Source organism: Phyllobates terribilis, unplaced genomic scaffold (genome assembly GCF_046119375.1).
Source record: "Phyllobates terribilis strain yellow unplaced genomic scaffold, ASM4611937v1 Scaffold_8__6_contigs__length_399053987, whole genome shotgun sequence".
NCBI lineage: Eukaryota > Metazoa > Chordata > Amphibia > Anura > Dendrobatidae > Phyllobates > Phyllobates terribilis.
In genome coordinates this window covers 30,571,790-30,587,930 of record NW_027362768.1, presented here as the reverse complement: position 1 = coordinate 30,587,930, position 16,141 = coordinate 30,571,790, and the positions used below count along the sequence as shown (strand labels likewise).

The 16,141-nt window shown below is 45.9% G+C and overlaps 1 protein-coding gene across 4 annotated transcripts in view; it reads right to left on the bottom strand.

Annotated features, from left to right (window-relative positions):
• LOC141156359 (coagulation factor XIII B chain-like) overlaps positions 1–16,141 on the bottom strand; it is a 234,619-nt gene that overhangs the window by 102,986 nt on the left and 115,492 nt on the right. The window lies entirely within an intron of this gene.

Here is a 16,141-nt window from a genome sequence, read left to right as displayed (position 1 = left end):
AATTTGAATGAATACACTTTAAATCCATTTACAAGGATCTATTGGAGGGCAAGTCTCATGCCAGCAGCCGCGTAATTCCAGCTCCAGTAGCGTCCACTAAAGCTGCTGCAGTTAAAAAGCTTTTATAAGGATCGAGCTCGGCTGTCCACCGCAAGGCATCCTAGTGCCAGTCCCAGCCTCTATGCCTTGGGGTGCCTCCTGATGCTCTTCACTAAGTATCCCGTGGTCCCGAAGCATTTCCTTTGAAAAAATCAAGTGTCCAAACTACAGGTGGTGTAGCTTGCTTAACAGCCGGGATAATCCGCTGACTAGCAGACACTGCTACTAGGCACAAAGTATTTCCTGGGCTAGATGCAGTTAAAAATTTGTAAGCAGATACTCTCGTTGGATGCTGAGAAAGCATTCCATAGAGTCTCCTGGCACGCCATATATGATTCTCTTAAAAAGCTTGGGGTAGGGGTCTAGGGGACCCTTTTATAGCCAAAATCACGGCCCTGTATCACAATACGTCACCTAGGCTGAAGATAAATGGAACTGTAGCACCGAGGGCTCGGTTGCTACAGACGTATTGCACCTCACCCAGAGGTGTGATATCTCACTCTCAGATAAGGATGGAGTGTGGATCAGGACCCGACACCTGCATGCATTACACCACATTGCCGTGGGGCAGGGCGACCAATATGCCCCTGAGATGGGCACGACAGTCCCTGTCCCTGGCTGGAGTGGGGGGAGGGAACACTGAGGAAGGGGAACCCTGCAGTGCAGGAGCAGGGAGGAAGCAGTTCCTGGGTGCATTGAGAAGGGAGTATAAAAGGTGGGCACCATCTTAGTTCAGTGCAGAGAAGTCTGAGCAGAAGTGGCAGGGAGCAGGGGCTCTGCATGAGCTCTGCTCCGGAGGCGGGCCTAGTAACAGAGTCCCAGGCCTGCAAGAGGGAGAAGGAAGGAAGAGGAGCGGAGAAGGCTCCAGGAACGAGGAATGAAGGGATCCCAGGGGTGCGGACGGGCGAGTCGCCACCGCACGCCCGAATCCACCTGCGTGGAGGGGTCAGGCCAAAGGGGGAGACCGGTCCCCGAACTAGTGGAGGCAGGAAACGACCCTCAGCTAGAAACCGGAGGCTCTGACATTTTATGTGGCGCAGCCCCTTGCTCCACCCGCTAGGAAGGCACCACATAGGGTCAGGGAAACTGGCGCCAAGTTTACCAAGAGGAGGCCCGAGGCAGCCGGACAGAAGTGTTGGTAAGAAAGGCCAGACAAAGGACACACAAAGGGGGTCCTGTGAAGCGCTCCAAAGTTATCTGGGAGTTGTCTGAGCCCCTCACCTGGTGAGCACAGTACGACGTGGGCAGCCGTTACCTGCAGACGTGGTCTGGATAATAAGAACTGTGAGTAAAGGCCCTGAACTGCATCACTGACTCCGTGTCGTTACTGCTGCTGCCCTGCACCATCACCCCCATCCTCCGCATACACTGCCCTGAGGCTATACTCCTCCCGTGGGGAGTTATGCTACGCTCTGCTGCACCCACAACACCAGCCTTAGCGGTCTGCCCTGTAGCGGCGGTTCACTCTGACCGCAATCCACGGGTGGCGTAGTCGGACATTTAAACATCAAAACCACATAAATAGTTCCGCCACTGGTTTGACCGCCCTGAGCCACGGAACCGGATCGCCGCCACGAAGACTACAACCACCAGCATCCACCAAAAAGGGTCCGGCTCCGGGTGTCCCAAGGCCCAGGGGGTGCGTCAGAACATTTTCATCACCTTTCACAATCACCAATGGGACAAGGCAGGGATGTCCTCTGTCCCCTCTCTTATACATCCTAGTGACGGAGCACCTGCTCTCATCAATTCGCCATAACCCCAATATTAGGTGGATTGAGGTGGGAGGCACCGAGTACAAGTGCTCTCTATTTGCTGATGATGTCCTAGTATATATCACTCAATCACATATATCCATCCCTGCTGTTATGGCTGAAATAGATCACTTTGTTACATGGTAAAATTTTAAAATCAATGCAGCGAAGTCTGAGGCCCTCGATGTCTCCCTCCCTAAATCCATATAGGATTCCATCCAGTCCAACTTTCCCTTTGCCTGGCCCTCACAGGGTATCAAATACTTAGGAATTCCTATTCATAGAGACCTCTCCCATCTATGTTATCTTAATTTTGGGCCCTTTATTGAACAATTCCATACAGACCACGGTTGGCAAGTTAGAACTGTAAGATTCACTACGTGAACCACTGGTGTTTTGTGGAAAAGCACATGTACACCGCGTTCCAAATTATTATGCAAAAAGTGTTTAGGAGTGATAAGGGAAGAATTTGTTTGTTTGTCAGTTAAACTCATTGATGGTGATGTGTGTCAGGGCTCTTTATATCACTGTAAGCAATTGCAGACACCTGTGCTAATTAGTTTGGCAGGTGTGTCCAATGAAAGGCAAGACTACTTAAGAAGGCTGTCTCACATTATTAAGTAGCCTACATTTTCTGCCAAAATGGGAAAGAAAAAGGATGTGTCGGCTGCTGAGAAGCAACAAATTGTGGAGTGTTTAGGTCAAGGCATGACTACAATCAACATTGTGCGATGATCAGGATGAAGTGTCTTGGCAATCAAGAAGTATGTAGCTGATTCACAGTACACACGTGTGCGTGCTGATAAGGGCAAATTGAGGACTCTTTCCTACAGGCAATTACGTCAGGTTGAAAGAGCAGCGGCAAAAAAGCCTTGTCATAGCAGCAGACAAGTTTTTGAAGCTGCTTGTGCCTCCAACGTCCCCCGAACAACAAGATGCAGGGTCCTTCAGAGGTTTGCAGCTGTGCATACGCCATCCTGTCGACCTCCTCTATCCACTTCACACAAGCAGAAACGGCTCCAGTGGGCCAAACATTACATGAAGACTGATTTCAAAACTGTTTTGTTCACGGATGAGTGCCGTGCAGCGCTCGATGGTCCAGATGAATGGAGTGGAGGATGGCTGGTTGATGGACACCCCACGCAAACACGGCTACAGCGCCAACAAGGAGGAGGTGGAGTAATGTTTTGGGCTGGAATCATGGGGAGAGAGATTGTCGGCCCCTTTAGGATCCCTGAAGGCGCTAAAGATGAACTCCATAATGTATGTGGATTTTCTCAAACAGCACTTCCTGCCATGGTTCAAGAAGAAGAACCGTGTATTTCACAGCAAGATCATTTTTCTGCATGATAATGCACCATCTCATGCTGCACATAAAACATCTGCATCTCTGGCTGATATGGGCATAAAAGGGGACAAACTTATGGTGTGACCCCCATGCTCCCCTGACCTGTACCCCATTCAGAACCTTTGGAGCATCATTAAAAGGAGTGTCTATGATGGCGGGAGGCAGTTCACATCTAAGCAACAGCTCTGGGAGGGTATTCTGTCCTCATGCAAAACAATTGAAGCAGAAACCATCCAAAACCTGACAAATTCAATGGACGAGAGAGTTCAGAAGCTCCTTTCGAACAAGGGGTCCTATGTGAAAATGTAACATCACCTAGAATAAAGTTTTGAGTTAAAAACTGTTTGATTTCAGTTTCTAACAACCTGCTAATGCTTATAATTTCAAAAATGACCATTTTTTTGGTCTTTATTAAAATGAAAAGGTTGATCGAAAAGTTTGGGGGATCTAAGAGTGTGGCAACCCAGTAGTCATGATTACTTCGAATTCTGACAATATGAGGGTCATGCTGCAGGTAGTGCAGCAAGAAGGCACTTATGTGTCTTGCGCATCTCGGAGCCCCAAAATTATTTTCCGGGCTAGATGCAGCTAAAAATTATTTTTAATTTTAAATCTGGTGAAGCTTATTATAGATGGCCTAATAGGATCAGTGCTGCACACTGCTACAAAGCCCAAATTATTTTCCAGTCAAGATACAGATAAACATGATTAGTAATTTGAAAGCTTAAAACGGTTGGTAGGGTGATTTTAACCAATCATCAAGCTTTTACTCTCCCCAGGATGACACAGGGGTAGAAAAGTCGTTTCGGATCCATGATTTGTTCATCTTTATGAACGTGAGTCTGTCTACATTATCAGTGGAGAGCCGCGTGCGCTTATCTGTCAGCACACCACCAGCAGCGCTGAACACACGTTCAGACAGAACGCTGGCTGCGGGGCATGACAAGATCTCCAAGGCGTAAGTGGCTAGCTCCGGCCATTTATCCAGATTGGAAGCCCAAAAAGAGCAAGGGTCCAGTGACACAGTCGTGGCTTCAAGGTTTACTTGGAGATACTCCTGTACCATCGTCTCTAGGCGTTGACTATGTGTCAGACTTCTTGTCTCCTGTGGCCTTGCAAAGGATGGGATAAAAAAGTGGTGAAATGATTCCGCAAAATTGATGTTACCAGCAGATACTGTGGTTCTGTTACGGTTTGAGTGCTGAACACTTGACAGTCCCACGTTTGGCAAGTTGGAACTGTGAGATTCACTACGTGCACCACTGGTATTTTGTGGAAAAGCACATGTAAGATTCTGCAACAGTCTCTGCTGATACTCCTGCATGCGTGCATCCCTTTCTATGGCAGGAATAATTTCTGCAAATTTACTTTTGTACCGGGGATCTAACAGTGTGGCAACCCAGTAGTCAGGATTATTTCCAATTCTCACAATTCGAGGGTCATGTTGCAGGTAGTGCAGCAAGAAGGCACTCATGTGTGTTGCGCATCCAGGAGCACCAAGTCCCTGTTGTGTTGGTGGCGAGGTAACAATCATGCTTCCTTCCTCTGTCCTCTCCCCCCAACCTCGCACAACAGAAATGTGATCAAGGTCTCCCTCATCTGATGAGTCTTCCATCAGTTCGTCCTCCACTTCTTCCTGGGCTCCTGCACCTTCCTCACTAGTTTGGCTGCTACCATGCGCCCTGGTAAAATCATCTCCCCCACCCTCACATGCCTGCCGCCCTGGTGCTGCCGACCGTCTGGACCTTGCAGATGTTAGCCCTTCCGCATACAACTCCTCCTCCTCTACTTCCTCCACCTCCTCTTGTGCCACCACCTGACTCCGAATTCTGTTTAACATGTGCTCCAGCATGTAAATCACCGGAATAGTCATGCTGATAATGGCATCGTCAGCACTAAACATCTTCGTCGCCATTTCAAAACTGTGCAGAAGGGTGCATAGGTCCCTGATCTGAGACCACTCCTCCAGCGTGATTTGCCCCACCTCTGAATCTCGTTGGCCCAGGCTATACGTCAGAACGTATTGCACCAGGGCTTGTCGGTGCTGCCACAGTCGCTGCAACATGTGCAGAGTTGAATTCCACCGGGTAGGCACATCGCATTTTAGCCGGTGAAGTGGCAGGCCCAACGACTTCTGTAGAGATGTAAGTCGCTGAGCTGCGGGATGCGAACGGCGGAAGTGAGCACACAGCGACAGTGCCCTCTGCAGAAGGCCATCTAGTCTGGGATAGTGGGCTAAAAATTGCTGGACAACCAGGTTCAACACGTGAGCCATACAAGGCACGTGTGTGACATTGCCCCGGCGAAGGGCCGCACCCAGGTTTGCAGCATTGTCGCACACGGCCTTCCCTGGTTTCAGGTCCAGTGGAGACAACCATTCATGAAATTGGTTCTCCAGAGCTGACCACAACTCCTCAGCTGTGTGACTCACATTTCCCAGACATTTCAATGTAAAAACCGCCTGATGACGTTGAGCCCTACTGCCAGCATAGTAAGGAGGTGTGCAGGATCCCTTCTGCGCAGTTAGAAAGCTTGTGGCATGACCAGACAGGCTTTGGGTGCAGGTGGAAGACCGAGAGGAGGTTGAGGAGGCAAAAGCAGTGGAGGTAAAATGACATAAAGAGGATTGACGCACAACTCGTGGGGACGGCAAGACTTGGACAGCAGCCCCTTGTCCTGCTGTCACCATAGTTACCCAGTGCCCAGTCAGCGACATGTAACTCCCCTGTCCATGCCTACTCGTCCAAGTGTCTGTGGTGAAATGCACCCTGTCACACACAGAGTTTCTCAAAGAAGCGGTGATGTTGTGTGCGACATGCTGGTGGAGCGCAGGCACACCTTTCTTTGAGAAGTAGTGCCGACTGGGCATCTGGTACTGGGGCACTGCGACGGACATAAGGTCTCGAAAATCCTCTGTGTCCACCAGGCGGAAAGGCAGCATTTCTGTAGCCAAGAGCTTGCAGATGGTGAAATTCAACCTCTTAGCTTTCTCATGGCTAGGAGGAAATGGTCTTTTACTTGTCCACATCTGAGGGACCGAGGGCTGGCTATTGTGCTTAGACGGGGTTGATAAGGGTGTCCCCGGCAAACTGCCGGTCTGTGAGGAAGATGCAGGCGGACATGTTAGGTTGCCTTGATCCAAAGGTGGTGCTATCGATGTCGGACAGCGCTCAAGACCAGCTGGTGTTACCACCTCCAAAGAAAATGATGACCTGCCAATCACGCTGGCTGTTGCGGGTAAAGAGGTGGCAGGTCTGCGCCCCAAAACAGGTGTGACTGCTGTCCCCCCAGTCACAGAGGATGAAGAGGCCGCGGATGCACAAGATATGGCAGACGGTGGTTGGCCCGGCCGGCTAGACCGCATTGTAGCACACTGAGCTTCCCACTGCAACTTATGCTTCATGTCCATGTGCCGGTTCATGCATGAAGTACTCAAACTATGTATTTTTTGGCCTCTACTTAGCTGTTGCTGACAAATGTTACAGATAACACGAGTTGGGTCATCTTTATCGATCTGAAAAAATGCCCAGGCTATGCAAGGCTTAGCACCCATGCGACCTGAAGAGCCACCACGACTTGTGGTGAGAGGCAGAGTTGTGTTTGAGGATGCAGCTGTTGACGTGCTTCCAGTACTACGTCTCTGTCCAGGAAGGCACAACCTGACCTCGTCGTCACTAGCATCTTCCTCCACCTCCTCTGCTGACCTCATCTCTTGGCTGACTGTGGGTTGACAGTAAGTGGGATCTCTGACCTCATCATCATCACCCTGTGCGTTATCACACCCGGCGTCCTCAGAGCCAACCTGTTCCTGCCCTGACAAAAAACTAAAGTTGTCGCTCCAATCAGGTATTTGAGTCTTATCATCGTCTTCCTCATTGTCTCCACCAACAGGAGTTACAGTTTGGGAATGAGGGTCTACATTATGGTCAGAACCTTCTGCATCTGGTCCTGGATCCGACTCATAAAGATTCTGGGCATCAGTGCAGATCATTTCCTCCTCTGGATTCACAGAAGCGCTGGAGTCGACCTCTGATTCCCAGGCTATAGTATGAGTAAACAGCTCTGCAGACTCAACCATCTGTTCTACCTCATACTCAGACGGGCAGCTGGAGATTTGGGAGCTGTGAGGAAGCAAGTGCGATTTGGGTGACACCTTTGAGGACTGGAGTATTTGTGATGTTGAAGTTGATGTGGAGGAGAGCCCACTTAAAGGAGCACTTGATATCCGTTGAAGCACCTGCTGTTTTTGTGCCTCATCTGGAATTTGTAGCGATTGGCGTGGCCGTAAGAAAGGGATCTTATTACATTGTCCGCTAAAAGTAGTAGACATTTTAGTTTGGCTGGAAGATGGTCTTTCTTCTGCACCTACCCCACGGACACAACCTTTTTTACCCTTCCCAACACGCCTATTCCCCTTTCCACCAGCAGCAGGCCTTTTTCCACTCATTTTGGTGGTTAACTAATTCACAACTCTGGAGTTGTTTGCACAAAAAAACAATGGATGGTAACCGAGCAGAGCTGAGTGGCCAAACTGTGGTATTAGGCCAAAACTATTGGCTGGGTTAGATGCAGAAAAAAATTATTTTTAATTTGCAACCTGATGGAGGTCAGTATAGATGGACTAATAGACCAAGTCCCACACAGCGCTAGAAGCCCAAATATTTTTTCAGAGCTAGATGCAGAAAATTTTTTTATTCAATTTGCAACCTGATGGAGGTCAGTATAGATGGACTAATAGACCAAGTCCCACACACTGCTAGAAGCCCAAATATTTTTTCAGAGCTAGATGCAGAAAAAAATTATTTTTAATTTGCAACCTGATGGAGGTCAGTATAGATGGACTAATAGACCAAGTCCCACACACCGCTAGAAGCCCAAATATTTTTTCAGAGCTAGATGCAGAAATTTTTTTTATTCAATTTGCAACCTGATGGAGGTCAGTATAGATGGACTAATAGACCAAGTCCCACACACTGCTAGAAGCCCAAATATTTTTTCAGAGCTAGATGCAGAAAAAAAATATTTTTAATTTGCAACCTGATGGAGGTCAGTATAGATGGACTAATAGACCAAGTCCCACACACTGCTAGAAGCCCAAATATTTTTTCAGAGCTAGATGCAGAAAAAAATTATTTTTAATTTGCAACCTGATGGAGGTCAGTATAGATGGACTAATAGAACAAGTCCCACACGCTGCTAGAAGCCCAAATATTTTTTCAGAGATAAATGAAGAAAAAAATTATTTTTAATTTGCAACCTGATGGAGGTCAGTATAGATGGACTAATAGACCAAGTCCCACACACTGCTAGAAGCCCAAATATTTTTTCAGAGCTAGATGCAGAAAAAAAATATTTTTAATTTGCAACCTGATGGAGGTCAGTATAGATGGACTAATAGACCAAGTCCCACACACCGCTAGAAGCCCAAATATTTTTTCAGAGCTAGATGCAGAAAAAAATTATATTCAATTTGCAACCTGCTGGAGGTCAGTATAGAAGGACTAATAGAACAAGTCCCACACACTGCTAGAAGCCCAAATATTTTTTCAGAGCTAAATGAAGAAAAAAATTATTTTTAATTTGCAACCTGATGGAGGTCAGTATAGATGGACTAATAGACCAAGTCCCACACACTGCTAGAAGCCCAAATATTTTTTCAGAGCTAGATGCAGAAAAAAATTATTTTTAATTTGCAACCTGATGGAGGTCAGTATAGATGGACTAATAGACCAAGTCCCACACACCGCTAGAAGCCCAAATATTTTTTCAGAGCTAGATGCAGAAATTTTTTTTATTCAATTTGCAACCTGATGGAGGTCAGTATAGATGGACTAATAGACCAAGTCCCACACACTGCTAGAAGCCCAAATATTTTTTCAGAGCTAGATGCAGAAAAAAAATATTTTTAATTTGCAACCTGATGGAGGTCAGTATAGATGGACTAATAGACCAAGTCCCACACACTGCTAGAAGCCCAAATATTTTTTCAGAGCTAGATGCAGAAAAAAATTATTTTTAATTTGCAACCTGATGGAGGTCAGTATAGATGGACTAATAGAACAAGTCCCACACGCTGCTAGAAGCCCAAATATTTTTTCAGAGATAAATGAAGAAAAAAATTATTTTTAATTTGCAACCTGATGGAGGTCAGTATAGATGGACTAATAGACCAAGTCCCACACACTGCTAGAAGCCCAAATATTTTTTCAGAGCTAGATGCAGAAAAAAAATATTTTTAATTTGCAACCTGATGGAGGTCAGTATAGATGGACTAATAGACCAAGTCCCACACACCGCTAGAAGCCCAAATATTTTTTCAGAGCTAGATGCAGAAAAAAATTATATTCAATTTGCAACCTGCTGGAGGTCAGTATAGAAGGACTAATAGAACAAGTCCCACACACTGCTAGAAGCCCAAATATTTTTTCAGAGCTAAATGAAGAAAAAAATTATTTTTAATTTGCAACCTGATGGAGGTCAGTATAGATGGACTAATAGACCAAGTCCCACACACTGCTAGAAGCCCAAATATTTTTTCAGAGCTAGATGTAGAAAAAAATTATATTCAGTTTGCAACCTGATGGAGGTCAGTATAGATGGACTAATAGAATGATGCTATGCCCAAAAGATTTTACTTCACTAGGTGCAGTAAAAAAATTGGTATTCTATACACAGGTGGTATATCTTGCAACACAGATAGGCTACTCCACTGACTAACACACTCTGCAATAGGCCAAAAAGGATTAGCTTTGCTAGATTCAGCCAAATGCTGTGAAAAAAACTTGCACAGCACTGGCACAGACCTGCCTGGCAAAAACTGATAGGAACTGATGTAACCTAGTCCTGAAAAGGACTCCAATTACAATTAGTCTTTACTCCCACAATCTATCTATTTAAGAGCACAGACCTGCCTGATAAAAGTCGTAGGAAATGCTGTAACCTAGTCCTTAAAAGGACTGCAATCACAACTATTCCCTACTCCCAAGCTATCTGTATATTTGTGCGAAAATTGGCTTGAAATTAACAAGGTATAGCGCACACAGCAACAGCGGTGCCGTCTAACACGCAGCTGCAGCAGTGAGAAAATGGTGGCGACGGGGAAAATGGCTTGGTCTTATAGGGCAAGGACATGTGACATACACTGCCAATGACACATGCCCTTGCTTGTGTGAAAAAAAGCACTTCGCTCCGTGTGTGCGCTGCTGATAGGCTGACAGATTGCACCTCCCCACTGCAAATGCGGGAAAGAGAAAAAAAAATGGAGATCTTCATTGTTCCTGCAGAGATCCATCCCCTGCCCCTCCCCCCACCCCGCTGTACACTCAAACTGCGTATTAACATTAATTTTCATCATTACTGAGAAAAAATCCAGTTATGATTTTGGTGCACGAACAGTTATCGAACATAACCTCGAACAGCCGAATTTTTATCAAATTGTTCGTGTTCGCCGAACGGCTCGAACACCGCCCAAAACAGCTCGAATTTGAGATTGGCGAACAGTTCGAGTAGAACAACGCTCATCTCTAAACACGAGTTGGGTCATCTTTATTGATCTGAAAAAATGCCCAGGCTATGCAAGGCTTAGCACCCATGCGACCTGAAGAGCCACCACGACTTGTGGAGAGAGGCAGAGTTGTGTTTGAGGATGCAGTTGTTGACGTGCTTCCAGTACTACGTCTCTGTCCAGGAAGGCGCAACCTGACCTCGTCGTCACTAGCATCTTCCTCCACCTCCTCTGCTGACCTCATCTCTTGGCTGACTGTGGGTTGACAGTAAGTGGGATCTCCAACCTCATCATCATCACCCTGTGCGTTATCACACCCGTCGTCCTCAGAGCCAACCTGTTCCTGCCCTGACAAAAAACTAAAGTTGTCGCTCCAATCAGGTATTTGAGTCTTATCATCGTCTTCCTCATTGTCTCCACCAACAGGAGTTACAGTTTGGGAATGAGGGTCTACATTATGGTCAGAACCTTCTGCGTCTGGTCCTGGATCCGACTCATAAAGATTCTGGGCATCAGTGCAGATCATTTCCTCGTCTGGATTCACAGAAGCGCTGGAGTCGACCTCTGATTCCCAGGCTATAGTATGAGTAAACAGCTCTGCAGACTCAACCATCTGTTCTACCTCATACTCAGACGGGCAGCTGGAGATTTGGGAGCTGTGAGGAAGCAAGTGCGATTGGGGTGACACCTTTGAGGACTGGCGTATTTGTGATGTTGAAGTTGATGTGGAGGAGAGCCCACTTAAAGGAGCACTTGATATCCGTTGAAGCACCTGCTGTTTTTGTGCCTCATCTGGAATTTGTAGCGATTGGCGTGGCCGTAAGAAAGGGATCTTATCACATTGTCCGCTAAAAGAAGTAGACATTTTAGTTTGGCTGGAAGATGGTCTTTCTTCTGCAGATGTTACTGTTGCTTTAACACCTACCCCACGGACACAACCTTTTTTCCCCTTCCCAACATGCCTATTCCCCTTTCCACCAGCAGCAGGCCTTTTTCCACTCATTTTGGTGGTTAACTAATTCACAACTCTGGAGTTGTTTGCACAAAAAAACAATGGATGGGAACCGAGCAGAGCTGAGTGGCCAAACTGTGGTATTAGGCCAAAACTATTGGCTGGGTTAGATGCAGAAAAAAATTATATTCAATTTGCAACCTGATGGAGGTCTGTATAGATGGATTAATAGAACAAGTCCCACACACAGCTAGAAGCCCAATATTTTTTCAGAGGTAGATGCAGAAAAAAATATATTCAGTTTGCAACCTGATGGAGGTCAGTATAGATGGACTAATACAACAAGTCCCACACACAGCTAGAAGCCCAATATTTTTTCAGAGGTAGATGCAGAAAAAAATATATTCAGTTTGCAACCTGATGGAGGTCTGTATAGATGGATTAATAGAACAAGTCCCACACACAGCTAGAAGCCCAATATTTTTTCAGAGCTAGATGCAGAAAAAAATATATTCAGTTTGCAACCTGATGGAGGTCTGTATAGATGGATTAATAGAACAAGTCCCACACACAGCTAGAAGCCCAATATTTTTTCAGAGGTAGATGCAGAAAAAAATATATTCAGTTTGCAACCTGATGGAGGTCTGTATAGATGGATTAATAGAACAAGTCCCACACACAGCTAGAAGCCCAATATTTTTTCAGAGCTAGATGCAGAAAAAAGTTATATTCAATTTGCAACCTGATGGAGGTCAGTATAGATGGACTAATAGAATGATGCTATGCCCAAAAGATTTTACTTCACTAGGTGCAGTAAAAAAATTGGTATTCTATACACAGGTGGTATATCTTGCAACACAGATAGGCTACTCCACTGACTAACACACTCTGCAATAGGCCAAAAAGGATTAGCTTTGCTAGATTCAGCCAAATGCTGTGAAAAAAACTTGCACAGCACTGGCACAGACCTGCCTGGCAAAAACTGATAGGAACTGATGTAACCTAGTCCTGAAAAGGACTCCAATTACAATTAGTCTTTACTCCCACAATCTATCTATTTAAGAGCACAGACCTGCCTGATAAAAGTCGTAGGAAATGCTGTAACCTAGTCCTTAAAAGGACTGCAATCACAACTATTCCCTACTCCCAAGCTATCTGTAGATTTGTGCGAAAATTGGCTTGAAATTAACAAGGTATAGCGCACACAGCAACAGCGGTGCCGTCTAACACGCAGCTGCAGCAGTGAGAAAATGGTGGCGACGGGGAAAATGGCTTGGTCTTATAGGGCAAGGACATGTGACATACACTGCCAATGACACATTCCCTTGCTTGTGTGAAAAAAAGCACTTCGCTCCGTGTGTGCGCTGCTGATAGGCTGACAGATTGCACCTCCCCACTGTAATTGCGGGAAAGAGAAAAAAAAATGGAGATCTTCATTGTTCCTGCAGAGATCCATCCCCTGCCCCTCCCCCCACCCCGCTGTACACTCAAACTGCGTATTAACATTAATTTTCATCATTACTGAGAAAAAATCCAGTTATGATTTTGGTGCACGAACAGTTATCGAACATAACCTCGAACAGCCGAATTTTTCTCAAATTGTTCGTGTTCGCCGAACGGCTCGAACACCGCCCAAAACAGCTCGAATTTGAGATTGGCGAACAGTTCGAGTAGAACAACGCTCATCTCTAATGAAGATTACATTGGTGTGAAATTATAATGGTAATTATGTTGGAAATTCATCCTCTCGCAAACAAACACCATTTCTGCTATTCAGTTTTCTGTAATTCTCTTTCTTGTCATCAAATCCCAGTTACTTGTTCTCTTCTAGTGTAACCATCAAATAGCATATCTTTCATTTTTTTTAGCTAAGGGGTAACGTTTCTCCTTGTGGAGACTGACATACTGGCTCTGACATGCCAAGGTAAGGAGGCTTATTTGCCGTGCAATGTTCCTCTGGGAAATTTAATATGAAAATTGCATCTTCAGAGAGGAAGAGGACTTGTACTCTATAGCTCCACCTATTGGAAGCAGCAATCCTACAAGTCACAATTTGACCCTTTAACGAGTCTTGCAATATGACTTAGGATAAAAGTCAAATCAGAATGTAAATTTGCAGACACAGTGTTTCGGGCTGTTGGCCCTCATCAGTGCAAAGTATGAGAACTGATTTGGCTGGGTGTGAGGCTCTGGACTGAGATCTAAGGGGTAATGTTTCTCCTTGTGGAGAGTGACATACTGGCTCTGGCATGCAAAGGTAAGGAGGCTTATTTGCCGTGCAATGCTCCTCTGCAGAGGTGTATCTAGGTCTTCTAGCAACCGAGACAAGAATTCAGTTTGTCGCCCGCCTTTCCCCCGCTTCTTCCCCAGCACATATGCGATTTGCACACTAGGGCTACGGCCCCACTATCAGTATTTAGTCAGTATTTTTTCTCAGGTGTGGGAGCCAAGACAAGGAGTGGGTGATAAATGCAGAATTGGTGACTTATTTCTATTATACCTTTTCTCTGATTGTTCCTCACCCGGTTTTGTCTCCCACTCCTGAGAAAAAATACTGACCGAATACTGACCAAATACTGATAGTGGGGCCGTGGCCTTAGTCACATGCCGACGAGCTGCTCTTCCTAATTCTCTCTGAGAGAAGCAGGAGGAAAAGCTTGTTGTCACTTGACCGTAAGTATAAAAATCTCATATGAATGAAGTGGCCATGTGATGGAACCACCAAGCAGAGTTCAATCCTGACAGTGAGTATATTACACGCTGTTAGGATTGGCTACAGGGCTTTATTTAAAAAAAATTAATGGGCTTGTCCAGGTTTGAGATGAAAGTCTGCAGTCACTGTATATGACTGCAGGCTTCTGAATTCTCACAGCGCATGCACTGCAGACTTTTAGGATTCTCCCTTGCCGGTGGCAACAGTGGACGGTCATGTCACCACAAGTATGTGATTGTCATTGAGTGAGGCCACGCATGTCTAGTCAGCACGTGACCGCATGTATAGAAATCGCCGACATGAGAGAATCCTGACAGTGTGCAGTGCGCACTGTGAGAATTCAGAAGTCTGTAGTCACATAGAATTACTGCAGACTCATCATAAATGTGGACAACATCTTTTATGCTCCTAACATAAATAAACATAAAAAAAAGTCAGCATCATAAAAAACATTACCATCCAGGTACCTTATAGATTATGTTGTCTCTGGAGTCATTCTCTTTCTTTTCTTCTTCATCTTGTCCAGGCGCCATGATGAGTTTTCTCATCAATACCTCGTCTCTGCAGACTTCCATCTTCTCCGGTCTTCTGCAGCACATCCCAACACAATGCCCTTAAAGATACAGTGTCATTATAATGCTCCTGAATAAAAATATCTGCCATACACTGAGCCCCTGAATATACAATTACCCCTCACTATATTCCCTGCACAAAATATGATCCCCACACTGTCCCTCTCCTTACCATACTTGGCCCCTCTTCACACTGTCCTCACACTGTGTTCCCCCTATAGGGCTCAGTCTCTGTACTGTGCCCCCTCATCATACTCACCCCTCACCACACCCCCCCCTACTTAGCATACTGTTCCCTCCTGGCTGTGACCTTACACTGTCCCCCCATGCTATCGCCCACCCACTACTCAGACTCTATTCTGTGCCCTCTCACACTTTTCTTCCTCCATACTGTCTCTTCACACTATTCCCCTCAATAGTCTCCTTACACGTTTTCCCCTACCTCCTAATATTTCCTCCTCACACATCCCCCCGGACTCCCCATACTGTGTCCGCACACATCCCATCACCCACACTCCACATACTGTGTCCACACACATTTTCCCCCTCGCTACCATTAATGTGTCTGCACCCACCCCCCACTCGCTCCCCATAGATTAAATTTGCCCTCACACTGAATAAATATGGCCCCTGCATAATAAATAAATATGCCCCCAGCACAATTAATAGCCCCCCTGCACAATTAATAAATATGCCCCCTGCACAATTAATAGATCCCTGCACAATTAATAGCCCCTCTGCACAATTAATAGCCCCCTGCACAATTAATAAATAGCCCCCCCGCACAGTAGCCCCCTGCACAATTAATAAATATGCCCACTGCACAATTAATACCGCTGCACAATAAATACCAACCTGCACAATTAATAATTATGCCCCCCTGCACAATAATTACCCCCTGCACAATTACTCCACCTGCACAATAAATACCCCCGTGCAAAATAAATACCCCCTGCACAATGAATACCCCCGCTACACAATTAATAACTATGCCCCCCATACAATTAATAACTATGCCCCCCCCATCTGAATCTTCAGCTCCATAACCACACGAGCACTTACCACTGTTGCTCTATCCCTCCTGTGGGCGCCGGTGAGTGTCGTCAGCAGCATGATCACATCATGCTGCTGACGTTGCTGTAATCGACGGTCAGAGCTTCATTTGTACTTGTGTCAGCAAGACGCAAGTACAATGCTGG